The following is a 24769-nucleotide window of genomic DNA, read 5'->3' as shown; positions in this document are numbered from 1 at the left end:
TTAACTATGACTGCGTTACTGGAATAAATCTCTTTTTGTGGGGGCTGGAATTCTTCTCATGTATGTTGGGTTCTATTTACTTTGCAAGATATTCTCATGTGGCTGTGCTTTCTCTTTTACGTTACCGAAGTTTCTTCAATCCTCACTCAGCCCTTGTGTTGCCAGCAACTACTGGGAGGAAATAATGGCCTCTCTTATTTTGCCTTGGCCTTTTAAATCTGTAGTGAGACCCTCTTACTGGTGGGCTCGAAAATCTGAAGTCCTTTAGGGAAAGAGATACCTGGGAAATGTGGCTCCAGGATTCTTTCTGCCGGTGGAGATAAGACTCCACTGAATGTGGTGGTGGTTTGGCGAGAACAGGTAAGAGACCACCCGTCACTATTGTCAAATAATCTACTTGAAACTTTCCTTTTCTGTTTTATCTCTTTTTTAATTTGAAATCTCCAACTTACTGCTTTTTGTTTTTATATCATTAATTCTTTTCTTATCTTCTCCTTTGTTTTATTTTGACATGTTTTTACTAAATTCCCAGGAAATGCCTTAATTTAATTTCATTCATTCTTGTTCAGTGATATAACTGGGTAGGTCAATGAATTTTATCTGAGCACTGCCTTACCCACATCTTAAATTTCTTTTATAATATATAGCCAAATATATGTGTCTTCCCTTCTACAAATATAACATGTCCTTCAGATTTCAGCAAAGTAAAACCAGACTCCGTAAAAGGAATGAGGGTAAGCTTCTCAACCAGTGCCAGTGGAGATGTGATTTGGGACAACCTTTACTTTTTTTTTTTTTTAATCTGGCTATACGTATAAATGCATGATAAATTTTGTCTTTTAATTGAATAACTACAGTTGTAATTTATCCTAAGGAGGTGATTAGAGATGCATAATGAGCTTTATATAACAAAGATGTCAATCCCAGTTCTACTTACAAAATTTGGAAACAGCAAAAATGTCCAATAATGGAACAATGGTTAAATATAAAATTTAATACATACGTGAGATAAAATAAAAATATATTTTGTTCTAAAAATATTTACCAAGCCATTAAAATTTCGTGGAGAACATTTAAAGATATAGGAAGAGTATTATGACATATTTTAAAGTGAAAAAAAGAAATTATATTTAGTAATAACAGTATGTCTCCAATTTTATAAAAGAAACATAAAATATATACCAAAATATTTATAATAATTATTTATGGGGGTTAGAGATACAGATAAATTATACTTTTACTTCTTTCTCAAATGTTCCACATTATTCATTTATTGCTTTTATAATAATAGAAGGAAAAAAATAAACATTTTCATATATGTGGGACTAAATAAGCCCAGTTTAGAAAGGAGCCTGGGTATGTAACTCACTGTATAAAAATGTCTGGAAAGCAGCCTGGAGTTGCTTTTTATCCAAAGCATAAAATCTTTAAATCTTCTAAGTCTCTTGCAGTGATCAAATATTTAATTTTCAAAATTATTCCTCAGCGCACACATGTAATTGTCAACTGAAATGATATACCAAGTAAACAGATTGTAACTGAAGTATACCAAGTAAATAGGAGATATCTGGACTCATGTTTATAAGAAAGAAAGTAGATACATATGTTTTGGAACAGGAAAGAAAGAAGTACCATGCTTTCTTATTATTAGCTGGGCATGTCTCCAGAATATTCATAGGTATTATTCAGGGACCCAAATGATTGATGGGTAAGGTTAAAACTATGAGCCTGAGTTAGGAGGGAGATTTTCATCAGATAAAACTGTAAAATCAATGTCAAGTTAGCATTCTGGATTAAAAAAATTTTTTTTTTTAATCTCCATCTACCATCTTTATTTCTTTTTAATTAAAGTTTATTGAAATAAAAGAAACCAGAAAAGTACTTAATGCTGAATCAAAGCTGTTCTTGTGAGTACTGTGCACAACACATGTCAAAAAAAAAAAAAATAAGTCAATTTTACTTTGGGACCTGAGTGGGTGGGTGGGGCTTCTTTTAGATCTATTTTAATGAATAGAAAAAGAAAGAAAAAAAGAGGGATTATTTTAAAATGTGTTTGTATCCTGTTTTTGGAGACAAAATGGAAATTATTAATGTTTGAAAATATTTTGTAAATTAAAATTAGACCGCATGAATGAAACTTATCTTTCTCATTGAGAAATGTAGTTATTTTTTTCACAATCTAATTCACAAATTGACATGGACTTCCCTAATTAACCTACCCAAATCAGGTATGTGTTGATAATCTCCAACAAAACTGCCTTCTTTCTTTCTCAGTCCTACCAAAATTTTAATGTTCTTCTTTCTTTATTTATTATTTCTCTCCCCCATTGAGAAGTTTCACCCATGAAAGTACCTTGTGTACCACTTATGAGTGCTTATGTGCTCAGTACATATTTGTTTAATAAAAGAAGAAATGAATAATCATGATGCAGTCAGTGTTATTTAAAATATATTCAGGTACTCAGATGTATAACTGGAATATTTTAATCTTTTCAGTGGAAAAGTAATTTCAATAACAAGAAAAAGAAAACTGGTTTTGAAGTGTTTAGACAGTGTAAACTTTGTTCCATTTTTGCCACAATAAAAGTAGTCACTCTAAGGCAAAACCCTCATATTTATCTTTGAGTGGAATTATAAATTAAGTCATAGGAGATAATTGTTTATGACTCACAAACTAACAGTTTCTCTTAGACTGCAGAAGTAATAATACTTTTTAAAATATAGAGAGGGTGCCAAAAAATGGTATACATATTTTAAGAAAGGGAAAAAAATGTATTACAATTGTAATACTCAATATGTACTGATAATAAAAGACGAATACAAGTCATGTGTATACATTATTTTTGGCACCCCTTGTATTTTAAGAGTAATAATGAAGGAGCACAATTGTAATGTTCTTACTTTAAGCACAAAGTCTATTCTAAACTTCTGTAATAGTTCTTTTGTTTCTTTTTATAAAACAAGTATGAAAGCATGACAGTAAAATTGTGGTACTTTCAAATTATATCTTGTTTTGGAGGCTAAGCAATGGGTTTATAGAAGCATTGTATCTTGAGATTTTCTTTTCATCAGCGGCTCTACAATTTATAAAATTCCTGCTGTGTCTCTCAATTTCAAGTAATTACTGAGAGTCAGTTTGGGGTATTATTTAAAAACATTGACTTGACGTTTGGCTACCCCAGTTTGGAGCTGTGTGACTTTGGGCAAGTTGCATCTTTCTTTGTCAGATTCTATATAAAATGAGAATTAGCAATAGTGACTGCAAGTGAGAGGATTAAATGAGGGCCCATTTATTGGTAGAATTAGAACAGAATCAGCACATAGTAATGTTGTTACTTCCACAGTTGCTGCTATGATTATTATTATTATTATTATTATTATTATTATTATTATTATTTGATTCTTTAGGAGGTTGCCATTGACCTTGAGAGCTGACTAGATGATCAAGGAGCACATGAGGTGAGCAATATTTTCACTGATATTACCTCTTCTACTGGTAGCGACTATGGCAGCCAAGACTCCCAGTGAGGACATGAAATGATCTTTTTTACCCAATGTGTTATTTCCAAAAGAGAGACTATTCCAGTGAAAATGAGAACATTTTCAGTAGTGAAGAAGTAGATAGCAGTGGAATTCAACCTGAATTTATAGAGCTTAATGATCATTTTGTAGAGTCCAGGAATCCTACAGTAATGATACTAGTTTATATACTTAACTCACACCAGGCATGTTCTGAGGGCTTCATAACTATGAACTCATTTGTTCTCTTCACAAACTTACAAGGCAGTTGCTATTATTAGGCCAATTTTACAGATGAGCAAACTGAGGCACAGAGGACATTGATTTTAAATAGCAGCGCTGTGGGGTCATAGAACGTGCCCATACCCAGCACACTGCAGCTGAAGGCATGCATTTACAAACACCGATCTCAAAAACAGTGCACTAACAACACTGTTTTTACACATGTTGACCCAGAATATTTCTCAGCTCCAAGTATCTCAGGGGCATCATGATATTTATTGGATTCTTGTAATACCTTACTTTTCTTCTGAAAATTGAAAATCTCATGTAGTATTTTTCCTTCACTCCATAATTCATTCTGTATAGTGTCTGCCCCTATGACATATCCTGACAGCTTCATGACTGGTAGCTTAACTTATTTCTTACTTTTTAAATTAATTGTTGCTTGAAGTATTTCTCAGAGTATCATGCCTATGACAGGCCATAGATGGACCTTTTTCTCTAACAAGAAGAGCAGGCCTAAAGACACAGTAAGAAATGAAATACAGAAGTAGCCAGGTTGTACAAATATGGCAAGCAGGAAGCTGACAAAGTGCTGCTAGGTATCTGCCATCTCTCTCCATAACTGCAGCTAAAGCGTTGAAAAGGCAGCCATGCCTGCAGTTCCCAGGTTATCCAGGATTTGGGGGCTCCCTGTGGACTCCAGATGCTACCTTGCATCGGGTACCAATTTGTGAAAAGGAGGGAATCACATAACGCTCACACACGATACCATGTACAGTAGATCTTCCTGGGGATCCTTTGTATTATGTTTTCACCTTGTACTATGTTTGATTATTATAATACTAAGTGAAAGTAACCATTGTCAAGTTTGAGTTTTTGTTTTTGTCAGTTCTTGAACTGAAACTGGACTTCGTGATTTGGCCTTGATCAAGACCTTATTTCCATTCTAACTTGAATATCGTTAAGTGTTCTTCTACCAACAAGGTAAGACAGGTCTTTAATATAAATAATTGATGATGTCTTTAAAATATTACTTCCATACATTTGTTTTCATCTTCAAGATCCATCCATGTTGTTGCAAATGGCGCTATTTCGTCTTTTCATATGACACAGTAGTATTCCAGTGTATGTGTGTGTGTGTGTGTGTGTGTGTGTGTGTGTGTGTGTGTGTGATTGGATAAAGAAGATGTTATATATATATATATATATATATATATATATATATATATATATATATATATATATATATATATATATAACAGGACACTGGTTGTTTCCATGTTTCCATGTCTTGGCCACTGTAAATAAAGCTGCAGTGAACATTGGAGCACATATATCTTTATGGATAAATGTTTTCAGATTTTTGGGGGTATATACCCAGGAGAGGGATTGATTGTTGGGTCATATGGTAATCCTCTTAATTTTTTGAAGAACCTCCACACTGCCTTCCACAGCGGCTGCACTAATCTAATGCTACAGGGTATGAGGGTTCCTTTTTCTCCACAGCCTCTCCAACACTTGTTATTATTTGTCCTGTTGATGATAGCCATTCTGACTGGGGTGAGGTGATATCTCATTGTGGTTTTGATTTGCATTTCTCTGATGAATAGTGCTGAACATCTTTTCACGTGTCTATTGGTCATCTGTATGTCCTCTTTGGAGAAATGTCTATTCAGGTCCTCTGCCCATTTTTTAATTGGATTGTTTGTCATTTTGTTGTTGAGTTGTATGAGTTCCTTATATATTTTGGATATTAGCCCCTTATCAGAGTTGTTGTTTGCAAATATATCCTCCAATCTGGTTTGTTGCCTGTTTGTTTTGTTGATGGTTTCTTTTGCTGTACAGAAGCTTTGTAGTTTGATATAGTCCCATTCACTTATTTTAGCTTTTACTTCCCTTGCCTTTGAGGTCAGATTAACAAAATTCTCTTTGAACCCAACGTCTGTAAATAAATTTCTAAAAAAAAAAAAAAAAGTTACTGCATGGTCCCCTCTCTAATCCAGCAATATCCGTATCAATAGGGATACTTTTAAGACTGCTCAGGAATATTCATTTCTGGTTCAGTTTCCTCACTAAACCATTAGCTAGGGTGTGTATGGACGTGGGGGAGAAAACTGCATTCCCTCAAGTTTTGAATAATCGCTAAGTCCAAAGCAGAGAAATAGAGTATCAATGGAGTGACTACCAGCACATCCAGCTCTGCTCTGCAGACCTGCCTATCTGATGCCACTGTCAGGTGTTACCGGGTATTATTGTCAGGATTGCTGCTACCAGGTATTATTGTCAGGATTGCTGGCATTATCAACTCTCTGGTCCTTTTACTGAAGACCCAGTAGATGGCCTGGACCCTACAAAACTTGGTGTCAACTTGGTAGAAACCTTCTACAGCTAGAAATTCCTACCAGGACTGGAATTTGGGAGTTCTATGCATACACATCATATGGTTTTGGTCTACACTATCAGTATTATAACATTATTAAGAAAGGAAATATTTGTAGTTTGGCATGCCTCTTTCTTGGAGAACCTACTTTAGTTTTGGTTCTATTTCTTTTTACAAGTAATCTGCTCATGGGGAAGAAATTGAACCTTTTCTACACATTGAAATAAAATTTACATCTGACCATATGACATCAGTGTAGTCACTGCATTTTTAATAATTTTTCATTTTTTTGTTTATAGTCTTTTTTGAGAAGAACAATTAAGAGGAATTGAAGAATAATTAATAAGACCAGACAATTTTAGTTGTGTAAGTTTAAAATCTTAAGGAAATATGCAGAGACACTGGCAGTGTAATAAAACATTATACTAGAAAAGGCAAAATATAATTAAAGCAAAAAAAATAATTTATAAATGACTAGAAGAGAAAAAACACACACCGCTGATTTTACAGTAAATAGTGGAGTTGAGCCCTAGTGGAGAACTCACTTTGGCATTTGGATTAGAAACCCTGTGAACCTGTTGAAAATATGGGTTCCAACAAATAACGAATTAAAAAAACAACAACCCTAGGATCTGAAATGAGTGTTAACACTTTTGTAAATCTGCCAAGATTCTCAATACAACTGCCAAAGTTTTGAAAAGTTCAGAAAAACACAGCGGAATTGCTAACATGCGTGCTGCATAAATGACTATTCATTGAATGAATGCTGTAGCTTATATGTGACCGCTTTCCCTGGCTGACTAATATATCAAGCATGGTACTTGTTTTGTGCTCTGAAAAACTTTCTCCATTACCATAGTAACCTCTGCATGTTGGCGGAAGCTGATGTCATCCAAGGTATTATTCATCCTTGGTGAATTGATACTTAGAGTGCTAATAAGTCTCAGGAAGATAAAAAGAACTAAGTATACATACTGGTTAAACATTACTTAACCCTTTCACCCCACACAGTTCTCAAATGTCCACTGAGGGGATTACTGAGGAAAATTTAAAATGCCGCCTGTGCTCAGGATGATTATATAACAAGGGTACCATTAAATTATAGCTTACTTTGCACAGTAGATTTGTATTGTTGTGTTAGTCTGCTTAGGCTGCCATCACAAAACATATACAGTGGGTGGCTTAAAAAATAGAAATTTATTTTTACACAGTGCTGGAGGCTGCAAGCCCAAGATCAAGGTGCTGGAAATTTTGGTTTCAGGTGAGGACACTCTTCCTGTTTTGCAGACAGCTGCCCTCTGGCTGTGTTCTTACATGGTAGAGGGACAGAGAGTTCTGGTGTCTCTTTCTCTTCTTATAAGGACACCAGTCCTGTCAGATTAGATTGCCACCCTTATGACATCATTTAACCTTAATTACCTCCCTGAAAGCCCCATCTCCAAATACAGTCACACTGGGGGTTAGGGCTTGAATATATAAATTGGGGGTTGGGGGCGGACACAATTCAGTCCATAGCAATCATCCTACCTCTTTTATGTTCAAGGACAAAAACTTAAATAGTACATTTGTAGTGGATATATGGTTCTTATTATTTTATTTAAACAAGAAGATAAGACCAGGTTTAAGTATAATAAAGACCAAGATAATCTTGTATGTGAAATTGAACTGATCAGTATCATTGTAAACATATCTCTGCATCTATATGCTGTAATTGTGTGTATACATAGGTGTATGGAAGAAATATTAAGCATTCATGGGAATTTAAGTACAAGAGCAAAAGGAAAGAATTGCTACGTTCAGTTTTATTTTGTCCATTAATATAAATTCAAATATTCTCCTGCATGAATTTCAACTTGAGTTTTACACTTGGGTTTGTCTTCCTGTGAGACGTATTTATTGTAGTATTCACAGGAACTCTCAAAGTTAGAAGCCGGACTGACTCTCCACTAAGACTGTGCACAGATCCTATCACCGGTATAGTCTAGGTAATGAAAGACCTGATTCAAAATATGCTGTGGGCAGAGTAGGACAATTAGCAATACACAAGTACAGTAATTCCCAACTTCACTGAGTCATTCACTAAATGTTTGTACATTTGGTAAGTGGGCAATGACTTTCTGGGGAGAGAGAGAGAATGTGTGAGACATGGAGGAAAAAATTAAAGATGAATTTCAGGAATAGCAAGCACCTGCTTATCTCTGAAATAAATAGTCATTAGAGACTGCTTCTGTCCGAATGTTTATGTCCGTCCAAAATTCGTATGTTGGAAACCTAATGATTGGTATGATGGTATTTGGTATTAGGAGGTGGGGCCTTTGGGAGGTAATTATGTCATAGGGCAGAGGCCTCATGAATGAAATTAATGCCTCTATAAAAGAGATTCCAGAGAGACATGTGAGGACACAGATTCTGTGACCTGAGAGAAGGCCTCATCCAACCAGGATATTAGACTTCCAATCTCCAAAACTGAGAAATAAATTTCTGTTATTTATAAGCTACTCACTCTGTGGCATTTTGTTCTAGCAAATAGACTAAGACAGAGGCTAATGAGCCCAGAGAGGCCTACAAGAGCCACATCTATAGGACTTCATATACTCAGATAAGAAGCTCGGCCAGAACTCTACCAGAAGCCAAACAATGAAGAGGTCTATGTTGGTGGATATGGGATGACAAAGTTTTATTTTAGGAAAATAACAGATACAATGTTAAAGGACCTTGACCCTACCTCCCTTAACTTTTCTTCACAGCTGATCCCTTCGTGCTATTTAGATCTTATCTTAAATATCATCTTTAGAGAGACTTTCCCTTTCCATACAATCAAAAACTCTGAAAAAAACTAACCAGTCACTGATATTTTATTAGTTGTTAGTTTCTTTGCAGTGTTTGCTTGTGTTGGGACACCCCGCACCTCACTAAAATGAAACTTCCATGAGAGAAGGGTCTGTGTTTGTTTGGCTATCATTGAGAATGAAGTTTGGTACATACTGGGCAGTCAATAAATATCTGCTGAATGAAAGAATAAATGAATATGGGCAGGGCTGGTGACAGAAAGGCCAATAAAAACCTATGGCAATAATCTAAACAAAGAGGGAAGAAACTCTGAATTAATAGTAGGGAGGGGTGAATCAGAATATACAGATTAGAGAAATATTTAAGATAAGATACAGAACCAACTGGATTTTTTGACTAATTGAATATGGACAATGGCTGTGAATTTTGGCATGGTGATGGTGCCTGCATGGGGATAGGGAACCACTCAGGGGTGGATGTGAGAGGAAGGGAGAGAGTTGATGATTTGATTTCTGTTTGGGGAAATCTGCTTTTTCAGAGCGACAGGATCTAAGTAGAAATGACTATCAGTAGTTGAATATACTGGCCTGACTTTAGAAAAAGTGAGCTAACACAAAGAATAAATTCCATTGGATTTGATAGAGATTATCGGTGACATTGGAAAGTGTGGTTTTAATGAAGTTGTAGAAACAAGCACCATATTTCAGTGGCTTTAGAAGTGAACAGAAAACAAGGTGGGAGATACACAGAGTTAAAGCATAAAGAGTAAAAACAGCAGAGAGTGATAACTCAGTAGTGTTGGTCAGTGCTTAGAAGACAATTTCATGGGGCATATTTGACTGCATTTACAGGCAGACAGAAAATAACCAGTGGAGGAAAAGAAGTAGAAGACAGAGGACACAGAGACTTTCATGGAGTTAGACCACAGAGAGGCAGAAATTCTTAGAAAAGAAACAGGTATTAGTCTTGGAAAGACACAGTATAGGATGATAGAAGTTCTCACAGGCATCTTCAACATCCAGCCACCTGGACCCCCTTCACGTTGTACAGGCTGTGCTGTGAGCAAGGTGCTTAGCACTTAGGGAAGGGGTTGGGAAGTTCTGTTTGCCAAGTTTTGTGCTTCGGTGTGATGGTACCTCCCAAATGGAGACCTTGTAGCATTTTGGGTATAATATTATGACACTTCTCCAGAGAGGGAACTTTTTAAATTCTCTCAAAGTAAAAGTATATGAGTGGCCCTATATATAATAAAATTTCACATTTTACTTTTCAAAGTACTCCTGGGTCCACTATTTCATTTGATCTTCATAATATCCCCCAAACAGTTGTGCTGTTATAATTTTGCAAATTCACAAACGAGGAAAATGAGACCCAGGCGAGAAGTTTAATAGTCTGATCCAGGCAACATGATTATAAAATGACAAACCAGATTAAAGTCCATGATCCATTAAATCTTAAGCGATGATTTACTATACCATAGTTAAATATTACTTAAAAACAATGTTTGCTGAAGAATTATAGTATTCTCTGACTATCTTTGCATTCTCTCTTTTCCATTTATACTGGAAGGAGAGAAATAAAAATTTTGAAATTTAGCCTGGGCTAATAAAGGACTTTTTTATGCCCTAAAGACAAAGAAAAAATAAACTATTTAGGGCTAAGATATTAACTTACAAAGTCCTGCAATGAAGAAAAAAAAAGTTGTATTAACGTAGACATTAACAGAGCGTGTGGAAAACACACTGAAGATTATCCTAGGCTGAGAATTGGCCAATATTAATTGCAGAGGGTCAAATTCTGGTTACAGTTAAGAAAAATTAACAGGGAACTGGGTCTACCCTCACACATGAAACAACTGAAAAACTGGATGAAATATATGAAACAATGGTTTTCAAAAAGTTGGGCATCAGACAGTAAAGGAGAGTGACCCCTGAGAGGTGGGAAGAGGTGAGCCTGCTAAGCGATGCAGTGCAGGCAGGATAAACTAGGCAGAGCCTGGCATACTGCCTGGCTTGAGAAGACTGACAAGACTGCTGAGAGTCAGGGTTAACACAGGGGTTAGAGTTTACGTGGGAGAACCTTGGAGAAGAAAAGAGCATATCTCCATATGCTGGAGACATGCAGAATGTCCCCACTGAATATTCTGAAGAGTACTGGTAATTACATGGGTGTGAGGGGGTTACCATGCTGGGGAAAGGGCTACCTGAAAGAATTAGAGGGAGCAGTCCTTAAAGCTCATTGAGGTCTGGGGAAGAGTGTCTGTTTCTACAAGCCAGAATTTAAAATGGATGAAAAGTATTGAAGGGGTTTGAGCAAAGGAGAAACAAAACCTAACTTAGATTTTCAAAGGATCGTTCTAGCTACTAGGTGAAAATGGACCATAATAAGGGTAAAAGTATCAGAGATTCCATTTATGAGGCTGAACACTCCAAGTCATAGATAATGATGGTTTGGATTAGGTACTAGCACTGGAAGTAATGAAAAGTGAATAGATTCTGTTCGCGATTTGAAGGGAAACCAACAGAATTTGTTCATGGATTACACGTACAAAAAGAAGTCTCCACGTTTACTCTTAGGTGTTTGGCCCAAACAAGTGGAAAAACAGTTGCCTGCCCTGCACTTTGATGGGTAAGAGTAGAGGATGACATAAAACAGCTTTGAACAGATGGGCCATGAGGAGCAGGTTGGAGATACTCACATATCACCCAACAGACGCAGACTTGTCTCATGCTATTTTCATTCTTATGGGGGAAACCTCAGTCTACTTTAGTAAACCTAATATCAGATTAGCCAAGGCACTTTCTTCACAGTGTGGGAAAATAGAAATCATTGAACAGAGCAAAGTCTTAAAAGATCCCTACCCTACAATACAAATGTCCCAGTAGGTCTGTAAATTACCATTCACAGAAAAAAAAAATCTGAAACAACTTAAACCAAACATGAATTTATTTTGTAAATCAAATTCGCTAACTTTGGAGTTTCACAGCCACGTAAGGATTAGTTTTAAGGGGAACATGAGAATATTGTTGCATGCCTGAGATACTTAAACCTTCTTGCTTAGTTTTTCTGCCTGCCCTAGACTGCTTCGTTTACTCCTGCCTGTGAAGAGCTACAAATCACTTAAACAAGGACCCCTGTTTCAGGCTCAGCTTCTTGGGAGCTGACCTAAGACACACCAACACACAGCCTTTTCAAGAGTTTAGACATCTGATTGCCTCAGAGAGAAAGCACCGCTTTTTATTGTATAAAATCTCGATGAACAAAGAAGAGAAAAATCACTTGAACGTTGTCGCTCACAGATCACCACTATTAACATTTATATATATTTTGTGTCTTCTTTTCCATGTATAAAAAAGTGTGTATAGGATTAAACTGCACCACTAGCTATGCCATATTCACTAAACAATAAAGCTTAGACACCCTTCTCTGCCATTACACATTCTTCTAAAGCTTTATTTATAAGGGATGAATAGAGTGCTATGATTTGGGCAATCGAAATGGCAGCTGGGGTCACTCTACTTCCTAAGCTGAAGATAAGATTGGCTCAAAATCCCCATATAATAGATAGTAGAAAGTTCAATGCCCTCACCAGGATTTCTGTAAATTACTAGGGGTGTTATTTTCTCACTGTCACTCCTGACTGTATGCTCAGCGTCTGACTGTCTCAGATCAGACGTCCTTGTCTACATTGATCCACAAACGAATTTCAGGTATTTTCCTTAATAAAAATACCACAGAAGGCATTTGTGTATGTGACTATCGAGGATTCAGGGAGATGGAGAAGTTCATGTTGCTGCAATGCAAACAACCTACGAGTAATTACTAACATTTTTTTTAAAAAAAAAAATACATCACTGCTCTTAATACTTTTCTTGGTTGAAGAAATTTTTTTAAAGGCTCCAGTTTCATATTTTATTTCTCAGTCTTTATCTCTGTTCCTGTCTCCTTCTCCTCCATTTCTGCATGTTCACCCACTTTTCTGCCCCCCTTTTTTTTCAAAGAACAAAACTGAGTTTCTGCCTTTTACTTTCAAAAAACAGTTCAACTTTAGGATGTGTCTGTCCCTGAGCTGAGCTGTGGAGCTTTCTTTGAACATTTTCTGACTTAGAAGATAATCCTTCTATTTCCACATCTTATCTAGAGGCTTGTTTAGAATTCCTTCCATTTTCACTTCATATTTAGGTGAGGGGGTCATTCCCATTTACATAATTCCTCTAATGTTGAATATTTAAAATGTTTCCACTTTCTTGCCGGTAGAAGTAACTCTAAGATATATATCGTTATGGCTAAATCTGCACCTACATTTTATATCTTCTTATTCTCGATGCCTAGAATGAGGATTTCTATTTAAAGTGTGGGAACATTTTTTAAAGCTTGTCATACTTATTGGCAACTTGCTTTCTAGAAAATATCTACCAATTTGTACCACCATTAGTAGTGTATGTGAAGACTCTTGTTTTCTCTGGATGTTCTAATTCTTTTTTAATGTTTACCAATCTGATATTTGAAAGTATTTCTTTAATTGCTACTATGCTTGAATATTTTTCCCATATGCTTGGTGGAAGCATGAATTTCTTTCGTGAACTGCTCTTGGGTCTCCTGGGAGCTCTTCTTTTGAATTTAATTATTTTCTTATTAATTTTGAAAAGCTCATATTTAGGTCACTAACAACCTCTTTTTCAACTATTCTGTTTTTTTGTGTGTGTGTTGTTGTTTTTTTTTTTGTTTTTTTTTTGTCTGTTATGTGTCCTACAGTTTTTAAACCTGCAGACTGAAGTGGCAGTGTACAGAGTTGTCCTGTCCTTGTTCTTTCTGGCTTTGTGATATGATCTGTGGTCTCTAAGGTGGTCCAGTGTCCCCTGCTCTGGGGCCCTTGTGTAAGCCCTCCTCACTGAGAGTAGGCTGAACCGTTGATGTCCTTCTGTGGAGCAGAACATGGCAAAAATGATGGACTATCATTTCCAAGATTACATAACCAAAGGACTGTGACTTGGCTCATCAGCTCTCTCTCTCTCTCTCTCTCTCTCTCTCTCTCTCTCTCTCTCTCTCTCTCATCTCTCTCTGAAGGGAAACCAGGAGACAGCTCTGTGGAGAGAGCTATGTGAGTGTATTTGGACCTCCCCAAATTGAGCCTAGAGAGTACTGATTCCTTGTTCATACCTTGATTACAGTTTCCTGAGATAAGATGAGTCAGAACCACCAAGCTAAGCCGCTCTCAGTTCCTGATTCATAGAAACAGAGATAATACCTTTTTGCTATTTTAAGCTGCTAAAAGTTGGAGCAATTTGTTAAACATAAATATTATAGATAACTAAAACAGTAGTTATCTTAAGAAACCCTAAAACTCAACATTATAAAAAGTTCACCTACAATTCATCCTAGTTCTGATATGATTTCACTTTAATAGTTAAATGCTTAACCCACTTGGAATGTATTTTTGCAATGGATAGATTACATTTTAAAGGAAAAGCAGATTATATTTTCTTTTTCCTATAAAATTAGGATTACACTTCTCTATTTTCATTGCAGGATTTTGTATCAATTAAGTGGGAAACTGAAAATGCTTTATAAGCATAATTTTAATACTTTTTATTGTGAGTACATACAATAAAAGGTAAACCTTTTACAGAAATGTTTTAATCTATTATATATTATATTGACCATGCCTTTCTTTTCTGTATTTTGATGCTTTGGAATTTGGGGGCCCTGATCACCCTGAAGGAACTGCCCCTCCCAGGTTTAGTCACTTTCCAGAGATAGATAGTAAAGGACTCCTTAGCAATCTACAAGTGTGCCTTTCATATACAAATCAACCAGTCCAGACCCCCATAACCCCACCATCTCCTCAATGGGGCTCTCACACTTCCTTGTTATTACTGGGCCCTAATCACTCTAGGGCTAGTTACCAGACAACCAAGGATACCCCTACACCCGAGAGTGCACTGAAATTATTCAGACTAGCCAATCCTAAATCTGCTTACCTTGCCGAGTCCATTCCTTCGTATAGAAACCACAGTAAAGGCTCTTGCCTGTGTTTCCTCCTCCTTCCCTCTGCCTCCTGATGGACCCGGGTGCTCCCCGTGGGGCCAAGCCAGGCACAGCAGGCCGCCTCCTCAGGATCTGTGAGTATAATAATTCATCTTTTTAATGAGTCATTTCCTGATCTAGTGGTCTCAACATATCTGAATAATAATAACATCCATATTTTAAAACACATATATGTTTAACCACATATGTAGTTGCTGTGTTGCATATATGAGTGTGTGTGTATGTGTGTATGTAGGTGTGTGTATGCAGTCACACATACGCACATATAAAATGTATATAGTTGACTTGCTTTTAATAAAATTACTCTGTTAAGGTTATTTTGGACAGAGAATTGTGCTATTTTTTATATCTTCAATGCCTGTTATGCTAACTACTTAAATAATCATAAGGAGGAAAAGAACAGTTTTACAGTAGGTGGTATCCCTTCTAAATTTTCTAAGCCTCGTTGGTAAGCGCAGTTTCTTTATGTTATTTGTGGCCATCACAACGCTCTCCCCAGATTCACAGTGTGGGCTTCTAGTAAGAAGAGCTTCCCTGCTCTGGATTGAGGTATCACCTTGCTATCATTGTATATCACTGCGGTATTTTCACGGAAATTTATAGTGTTTCTCTTACAGGCAGTTGCCAGTTACACCTTTTAAGCTTACCATGAAATGGTACTGTAAGAATCATTACCATCATTCAACATTTATGGGCCGTGCAGTGTGAGGATGGGACCCTGAGGTACCAGACTTGGCTGAGTGTCGATCAGCCAAATGTAACATATTCTTCTGACCATGATGAAGGCAATCTTCTAAGAAAATCACATAGGTAGTAAAACTTAAAATAGGAGATTAAAGAACAAAACATTAAAAAATGAAAACCTTACATATTGCATTTTTCCCACAAGAAAAAATAAGCACTCAAGAACCTAAGGATGTACTTTTGACCACTTTGCTAATCATACAGTAAATTCTCCTCTCATATAGCTTTAATAGAGGAAAAAGGAGGCTAAATCACAGTTAGAGATAAGCTAGGACTGAGATTGTCATTAAATGGCAGTGAGGGAAGAGAGGAAGTTGAATAAAGGCGAAATGAAGAGTGACAGAGAGAGAAATGTGGGCAATTGAGTGAGCAGCTGCTCAGGCAATAAACGGTGAGTTGGGTGGATGCAGCCCCATTTTAACCCACTTTTGAGACCCTAGGGGACAGCACAATCCAGAAAGCAGCACCTGCCAAGTGGTACTTTTGTGAGTTTGTCTTGTAAAGGGATAAAATGGAACTTCTGTAACAGAGTCTCTGAACCTCTTCCCAGCGGGCTGCGTAATGACAGCACAGTGTTGCACTTACTCCTGAATTTGCTGATACACAGCATCCCAGTATAACAGAAAACGTCACAACACTTTCCCTGGGATGGTGGTGCCCTGGTGGAAGGAGCTTTGGAATCAGAAAACCAGACCTTGGTGTGACTTGATAATTGCCTCTCTAGCCAACTGAATGGATTTGAGCACCCGTTGACCTCCTTGAAAGATTCAGTTTTATTGGTAAAATCAGATCAATAATAGCAATTTAAAGCTTATACAAGGTTTCTGTAACATTCTCAAAGGAGATACTTTATACTACAATCTGTAAATGGGAAAGCACAGAGTTGGGGAGCCCCAGAGATCAATGTGGCATGAGGAAAATGCGATGATGTTCAAGTCAGGCCCTGCCCTACTTCTACTGAATCAGAATCTGTATTTTAAGCAGATCCCCAGGTGATCTCATGCATGTGAAAGATTGAGAAACAGTCTTTTAAATTACCTTAGTAGATAGGACACTCAATTTACTTTTCATACTCAAGAGAATTTCTTAGAGAAAGCTTGTGTCCTAACGAAATTCTTCTCAATACATTGAGATATACCTAGCTCCGAAAAAATTCAGAAGAAAAACTTTTAAATGTAAACTAAAAATATAAATGATAAATTTAGAATAAAAGTCTAACTTTATGTGTTAAATTCAGGAGAGATGAAAAGATTATACAATTTGGAGCCACAGAATCTGGATTTGAGTCCTACATCTTTCTCTTATCCAATCAAACCAATTGCAAAAACTTGGAGCTCCATGGCCTCATGCATAAAATTGAAGCGATGATAATAATTCTTTTCAAAGACTGGTAAGATTAAAAGACCTATCATATGTAAAAGTGGTATCTATTAATACAGAAATTTTAATTGTTATTTTTGTTACTTCTATCTTAAAATGCTTGACATTTTCTAAACCTGTGTATCCTAACAGTAAAATTAGCTACACTCATTCTTGAAACACTGCCTGTTAGTCAAACTGGTTATGTGCATCTCTAAATGAAATGCCCTGGGGAAGGTACTTTTCCCAGACCAAAATAACAAGAAAGGAAAGTAGCTTCTCCACAGCAAGTAGTACACATGTATCTTGTGACAAATGCAAATGTTAAAAAGGATTATATTTACATTCACTTTTACCACTTAGGCAGAAACAACTGTGAGGTCCAATTTTAGTGACCATTGATACTCAATATATTATTAATCAATTATTTATTATAGATGCCATTCTGTAAGACTTTACAATACACTGTGCCGTGCACTTCTCTTTTCTCATCATATGGTTTTGCTTTTGTTTGGTTTTTGCCTTTGTTGTAAACTCATTCATTTCTTCCTACTTTATAATATTTCTCCATGTAAGGTATTATATGTCCTTTTGGAAAAAAGAGAAGAAATATAAATAAATATTTCAGAATACTTTTCATAGAGAAGTTATGTTTAAGATAAATATACATTATACATACATACTATACACACACATACATACTATACACACATACATACTATACATACATACAGACACACACATATATATACACACACACTACACATGTATACATTGTAAACACACATTACATAGATTTTACGATTGCTTTTATGATGGAATCAAACTGAGTATGTTGAGTTAGGTATTAATTACATATCACAATTGTACTTGGTATGGTTAAAAAAATGAAATGTTGAAAATTCAAGTTTTGAACATTGTATATTCAGAGACCAATGATATTTTTGCTTTTATTCTTAGTGATTTTTCTCATAAATCAAGAATCTGGAACAAGCACATGAAAATCGAATGGCTAAAACAAACCACTTTGGTCTCTAGAGATTTATTTTAAATGATGCCTCATTTTCTCTAGCAAATGTATTCTAGTACAAAGAAATTTCTAAAATGCCCAGAGGTGATGGCATTTACACAATTGATTTGAAACAAAGCAAAATGATTGATTACAAAGATTTCAACATTGAAACAAATGAGGTCTCAGTTGCAAACTGGCACTCACGTTTAAGATTTAAGCACAGTTAAGAGAGGCCAGCCCTTGGTTGAGAATCAAGCTGGCCTCTGGTGCATCAGACCTCAGGCAGGAGACGGTTTTCCAAGAGTCATGTATATGTGAAATGCTTTCAGGAGGAACTTCTATCTGCCCTCGCCTCTTGACTAAGAAGAAACGACAACAACAAAAATTATAGAATCAGAAAAACTGGCTTTGGGAATCTCTACTCTTTGTTTAGCTTCCTTCCATCCTTCAGTGGTATCTTTCATTTTTTACCTTTCTTTAAGTGTATTTTATGACTTACTAACAAATGGAAAAGAAATTTTATCATCATTTACACTGATTAAAAATGAATTCCCTGTCATATGTCAGCTTCAGAGCTTTCAAACATTGTTTGTAAATATTTTCTTTTTACTTTCTGAAGAAAATAATTTGTTGTTAAGAAATTTCAGCTAATATGAAAGTAAAAATTTTAAAAAATAGGATGTGGATGCTATTCTTACCTAAGACAGTATCGTACTAGGGACCAGACTGACCCTGAACCTGCTTAGTGTTTTCAAGTTTCCATAAAAAGGAGAAAAAACAAAATCCAAAGTGTGAGCAGACTTCTAGACAGTCCTGCTGCTTTCCTTTCCTTTTCCTTCTTCTGATGCTTTCTTAAAATAACCCTCAAACCCTACTGCTCCAAGCCCCCTGAGATGTTTAACTTAAGAACCATTTCTTAGGATGGCCTCTCCTCTACCTGGTGCCTTTGCTTTCCACTGGTGTCCTGTAGCAAGGATGCTGTCATTTCCCCTCATGCTGTGCCTCCATCTCAGCTTTGACAGTTTCTAGGATACTTGACATGACCAGAGGGGCAAGAAGAGTTGTTTAAGTGTCTGTCTGGTATGTGTTTGGGGGACCTAGAAGGAGGCTGGATAAACTCTTGTGGATGAGCTTCTAAGATCATCTAAGATTCTTAAATAATGAAAGAGGTAGGTAGAAATTGAAGGATAAAATCTAAAACTTTTCCCTTTAAAACTCTAGAGGACATTTTAAATATAGGAAGGTATCTATCATAAACAATATGTCTTATTGGGCTCATTTAGAAATGTAAGATTAAAAAAACTACAAGAGAGAAACTGAACCTGTTTTGGTCACTAGAATTTAATTTTAATTACAACAGTTTAAATGATGTCTTATCTTTCTTGTCTCGATTAGCATAAAGCACAATAGTAATTACATAAATCACTAAACCTGTCAGATTCAGCTAGTTGAATGTGTTTATTGCAATAATAAAGTCAATATACATATATCAATCATCCAGAATAGTTCAAATTATAATAAGGTTACATGCTCACTTATCCCAGTCATTTAATCACATCTTTAAAATTATGTAGATAACACTAATGAGAAACGGAGAAGAACCAGCTGTCTCATGGAGATTAGCAATATACTAACAAGTAAAACACCAGTATCACAACAGGAATGAACCATAGGATTGTAGGTTAAGCGGACTTCATAAAATTGGAGACAGGATCAGTTTCAATGTGAGGGTATTGCTCTGGGAAGGAGCTTTACTACAAATGAAGACAAGGGTTGGAATCTTGGTTTGGAAAATACTTTCCATTTTAGGTCCACATGTTAAAAGTCCATTTATATGGAAAAATGAGGGGCAACTGAGGGAGTAATTAAACTGGAATCAGAGTCCATGTGACCTTAAAGCCTGGAAGGGACTAAGTATAAGGTAATAAGACCCAGGAAATAAGTATGTAGGACAGAACAAGGACCCTAGGAGGAGAAGGAACAGATGTGGTTTTCTGAGACGTATCTGGGCTGTGGAACTCATGTGATGAACACACCAGTGGTGTCCCAGTTCTAAAAACTCGATACTCACACTAGGAAAGCAATCTGCTTTGTGTTTGATAAAAGGAGCTCAATCTTAGACCCTTTGATGGAACTGAAATAGTTTTAATGTAAACTGTACTCTATTCCTTGTAGCAGTGCTAAACATTCTTCTAAGAGAATTTAGCAGAAATGTTTTGTTCTCTTTGTTACCTCAGGAGTTTTCAGGACCACTGATCATTGCTTCATACTGACTGCTAGAAAATAAAAGGAGTGAATGGACAGAAATAATGGGTAATTAAAAATGAAAAATTAAATATATTTAAATCAAAAGAAAAACAATTATGTTTTCCCAAGTAAGAATATTTAAAAACGAAAAATATTTCTAGATCATTGTTATGTTAATAAAATTGTAAATACTTCATGCATAATACATAGATTTTTAAATAGTTTTCACCACAAATGTGGTCTCAATAACCACTACTTAATGTCTGAAATTTTCTAAACTTCATCTTTTTGTCAATAAGTTCTGCATATGCAGATGACATTAGTGTCTCCATGGTAACTAATAAATGTTAATGTTGGCTCACAACCTCAGGTGTTCCAGAGTAAAATTCAAAATGGCTCCCAAGGGGGGTTTATGGAGGGTAAGAAGAGACCACAGAAAGAAGCAGACCTTTCCAGATGGATAGATGGAGGTTCTAATAAGCAAGGGAACTTACATGCAAGGCTTGTCCTGGGCATAACAAGATGAGTAGATCTCTGTACCTTCCCACCAGAATCTTAAAAGTTTTAGAAAGGATTAAATGGGGTGCAGTCACTTATCCAGTCCTGATGGCCTCAAAAAGCCATTGCTCTCTCAAGGCTGTGTCCTTGGAAAGGCTCTTTGTGTGGAAATGGCGGGCTGAACGTACTTTCCACAGACAGGGGAGGGGATGGTGAACCTGATAGTCCCAGGGATTGCCAGCTGACAGATCAACAGTTGGTCACGTCCTCCTGATGGCCTTCTCCAATAGAATCACGCTTTACATAAAAAGACACAGCTATTTTAAAAGTAAAAAGATAGAATGAGATACCATGCTAACATGATTCAAAAGAAAGCTAGAGTGACCTGCCATTTCAGTGTCAGAAAAAGTAGATTTAGTTTTAAAGAATATTATTAGGGATAAAGAAGATCATTTCAAAATGATAAAGTGGTCAATTCATTAGCAGTACATAATTCTAAACACTGTGCACTGAAAACAGAAATTCTAAACACGTGAAGTAAAAACTGACGGAACTGCAAAGAGAAATATAAAAACTCACAAATATAGTTGAAGATCTCAACACCCTATCTCAACAACTGATACAATACTCAGTTAGTTTCCATGACAAATTGCCGTAGGCTGGGTGACGTATCAAAAACACAAATTTATTTCTCACGGTTCTGCAGTCTGCAAGTCTGAATCAGGGTGCCTGCAGTGTCCTTCTGAGAAAAGCCCTCTTCTGAATCGCACGGGCTGTCTGCTCGTTGTATCCTCACAAGGCACTAATGCCATTTATGAGGGCGCCACCCTCATGACTTAATCACCTTCCAAAGGGATCTCCTCCTAATAACGTCACATTGGGAGTGAGGGTTTCCACATATGAATTTGGGGGTGGGTAGGTGGGGGTGGGGAGGATACAAACATTGAGTCCATAGCAAATAGAGAAACTAGATTTTTATACAACTTGTGAAGCAAGAGTTATAACTGTGCATTGATTTTAAATATGATGCTGTGCTTCCCAATAATACATACGAAATTCTCTGTTTTCTGGCACATACCAATACTTTTAGGTAGATAACTTTAGATGTGTTGTTTTATGGGAAACGAATGTCTCTGTTTCACAAATAACTGTTAATAATTAGCAAATTACTTTATGTTTAAATTACTAGTTTATTTGAGAAAGGTATATACTGTGTTTCTCCAAAAATAAGACCTAGCCGGAACATCAGCTCTAATGTGTCTTTTGGAGCAAAAATTAATATAAGACCCTATATTATGTTATATTATATTATGTCATATTATACCCGGTCTTATATTAAAATCAGATGGGGTCTTATATTAAGTTTTGCTCCAAAAGATGCATTAGAGCTGATGGTCCGGCTTGGTCTTATTTTTGGAGAAACACAGTAAGAGGTACGCTAGACTGTAAGTGTAATAACATACAAAGGATTCACTTCACAAACTTTTCCATAAGGCGAAGCTAATAATTTATGTTCTGAAAATTGACAAAAACTTTAATTCAGGATGTAAAAGTAACTGCATTCTTTGGGGTTCTTAGTAAGACAATCTTCTTTTATTACTATGTAGCTCATGGGGCTGTGAAAGCGGGATAATGCATGCTTCCGTGCTAGCAAAAGAATTACTATTTCAGAATCTGATGCCTCCATGTAAACAGAATGCTCGCCAATGGCTAGCCAGCATTTATAGTTCACTTTAAAGAGAAAAATTACCTCTGGGAAGTGAACCAATATTGACATTCTTAATAATATATTGCCTACATGCTTGGATAGTATAATCGTTTTTAAAGCCTTATCAGAATCACTTGTGTATTTGAAGCCACTGTGATGGCTACATGAGCAGAATGTGATGGGAATAGCTAGACTACAAACATGATGCTTTTTTAAATGATTTATGGGCTTTTTCTTTATATAATTTCCTTTCAGTTTCTTCTAATAACTATAAACTGCTAATGTAGAAACTTTGATATATGCTAGATAGAAACACATATTAAATACATCCCCTATATTTGAGACATATAAGCACTTTAGCAATACAAAGCCCGAATTCTGCTGCTGAATGAATCCACATTATTATCCAGTATTTTAATAGGCACCTTTGGTTTGACGTTTGTAGAGTTTTTAAGTGCTGGTTACCAGAGCTAACTTTTGGAAAGGTAAATCTGTGCAAAGTTCTTCTGTACATACCTTTTAATATAGAGAGAAACAAAATGGTTTCACATATTATGCAACACAGTAACCATACAAATGGGTAATAGTCCTCATAGCCCGTTTCTATGTCTTGGCGCCAATGTATAAAATGCCAAGAAAATAATTAGATGCTGAGCTATTTGTACTATTTTTAATTCACAGTCATTCTTACTTGTCTACATTATTCTTAGTACTATTGTTGAATTGCTTTGATAAATTCGATGACTTTGTAAATTATTTTTATAAGAAGTAAATCTGACGTGGGACCCCAGTCTTGTCAGATTATGTATGGAAAACATTTTCATATAGCCTCATTGTAATTATAAGGTAAATTAATTCATTTAATTGACCCTATCTTAAAATTCACAAAATATATTCTAAATCACAGAAAACATATGAGCTATAAATGAAAATTAAAACAGTATCTCAGAATCATTATTTAATCCATTCCTGAACATACAGTGGTATAATGACACTGAAGTATGAAATTTACAGTCCATGAAGAGAACTCTAGATTCTCTATTTTTCGTATGTGCACATATCATGATTTATTCAGCTACCCAATAATTAATATGGTTATAAACTAATTTGAATAAACAGTTATTGAGTATGTGTTATGTACAAGGCCCTCTGTTACATACTATTATATTATGTTTGTGTGTGTGTATATCTGTGTGCATGTATATCATATTAACCCCAGAATTATCTGTATATCATGTAGCCCTCATGGCAAAATGTGGACAGGGAAACATGTTTACAGAGCCAGCCAAGAACAAAATTTGGAAGTGGTGGGGGTGGAAGCCTTCTATTTTGTCATGAAAATTGCAACAGAGAGCAGTTCCCTAGAGAAAGGCTGGTCCTTGCCCACGTTCATCTTGTTCCACGTTGAAGTTCATATATTAGAGCAGATTTTAGAAGAATCTCAGAGGCTTTCAAATCCTAGACTGGGAAGAACTGTTATGGCCTCTGTATCTTTAAAAAGGGTCACTCATCTGCCATAGTCCCTGCGATGGCCTTTGTTCTGGTCGGGCTGCCCAAGGGGGATGCCCGCTCCAGGTCACAGCTGCCCGGCCATTGGGCGGATGGCCCACCTCCAGGCCACCCTCTTCCCCTCCTGCTCCCTCGCTTCTTGCAGAAGTCGGAACGGAAAAGTTTGAAGAGTGAGCCCTATTCTTAGATTCGCAGCAAAGCTAGAGGAGGGAGAACCCTAAGGGGAGGATCGAAGGAGCTGGAATTGGAGAGAGAGGCGCGGTCTCAGACAACGCGTGCGAGTGTGGGAAGGAGGGAGGCAGGGGACCTGGAGGGGCCACCCGGGCGGGGGTGAAGGGAGGCGAGCTTCGTATCCTGGCGGAGGCAGGCAAGTGAGACGCAGAACTACGGCAGGCAGCGGGTGGAACGGCGCCCCTGGGAGCTGGAGGAGTTCACCCCCGTGGCCGGTAGGGCGCGCGGGGAGGGGCGAGTGTGTCGGTAGACGCTGCGCTCCGACCGACGAGTGAGCACAGCCCACCGGGTGGCGAGCGGCAGTCACCAGTCTCCCGCGGTTCGGGCGGCGCTCACTGCGCCCGCTCCCAGCGCGCAGAGCTCCGGGCGCAGTGGACCCGCCGTACAGCGCCCGGACGCACCCGCAGCCCCTCACGGGACGCACCAGGAATCGATTCCCGTGAACGCTAGGCCTGCGGCACTCGGCTCCCACAGACCCTTCCCCAGCAGGTAGGAACCG

General features: G+C 37.0%; 1 protein-coding gene and 1 long non-coding RNA gene across 3 annotated transcripts in view; one reads left to right on the top strand and one right to left on the bottom strand.

The window, feature by feature from the left end:
* LOC141571024 (uncharacterized) overlaps positions 1-24769 on the bottom strand; it is a 50935-nt gene that overhangs the window by 25318 nt on the left and 848 nt on the right. Inside the window, exon 3 of the long non-coding RNA XR_012495491.2 lies at positions 14896-15034. This is a non-coding gene — a long non-coding RNA (uncharacterized LOC141571024). The remainder of the gene's footprint in view (positions 1-14895; positions 15035-24769) is intronic.
* MYO16 (myosin XVI) overlaps positions 24625-24769 on the top strand; it is a 548145-nt gene continuing 548000 nt past the window's right edge. Inside the window, exon 1 of one of the 2 annotated variants that reach the window (XM_019731063.3) lies at positions 24625-24759. The gene's annotated coding sequence lies outside the window, so the exon portion shown is untranslated. The remainder of the gene's footprint in view (positions 24760-24769) is intronic. The other variant, XM_074329516.2, reaches the window with a different exon arrangement.

This window comes from Rhinolophus sinicus, chromosome 16, assembly GCF_057876585.1.
Source record: "Rhinolophus sinicus isolate RSI-liver-muscle chromosome 16, RSI-T2T, whole genome shotgun sequence".
Taxonomy (NCBI): domain Eukaryota; kingdom Metazoa; phylum Chordata; class Mammalia; order Chiroptera; family Rhinolophidae; genus Rhinolophus; species Rhinolophus sinicus.
The sequence above is the reverse complement of the archived record's forward strand: the minus strand, read 5'-3'. Positions and strand labels throughout refer to the sequence as shown.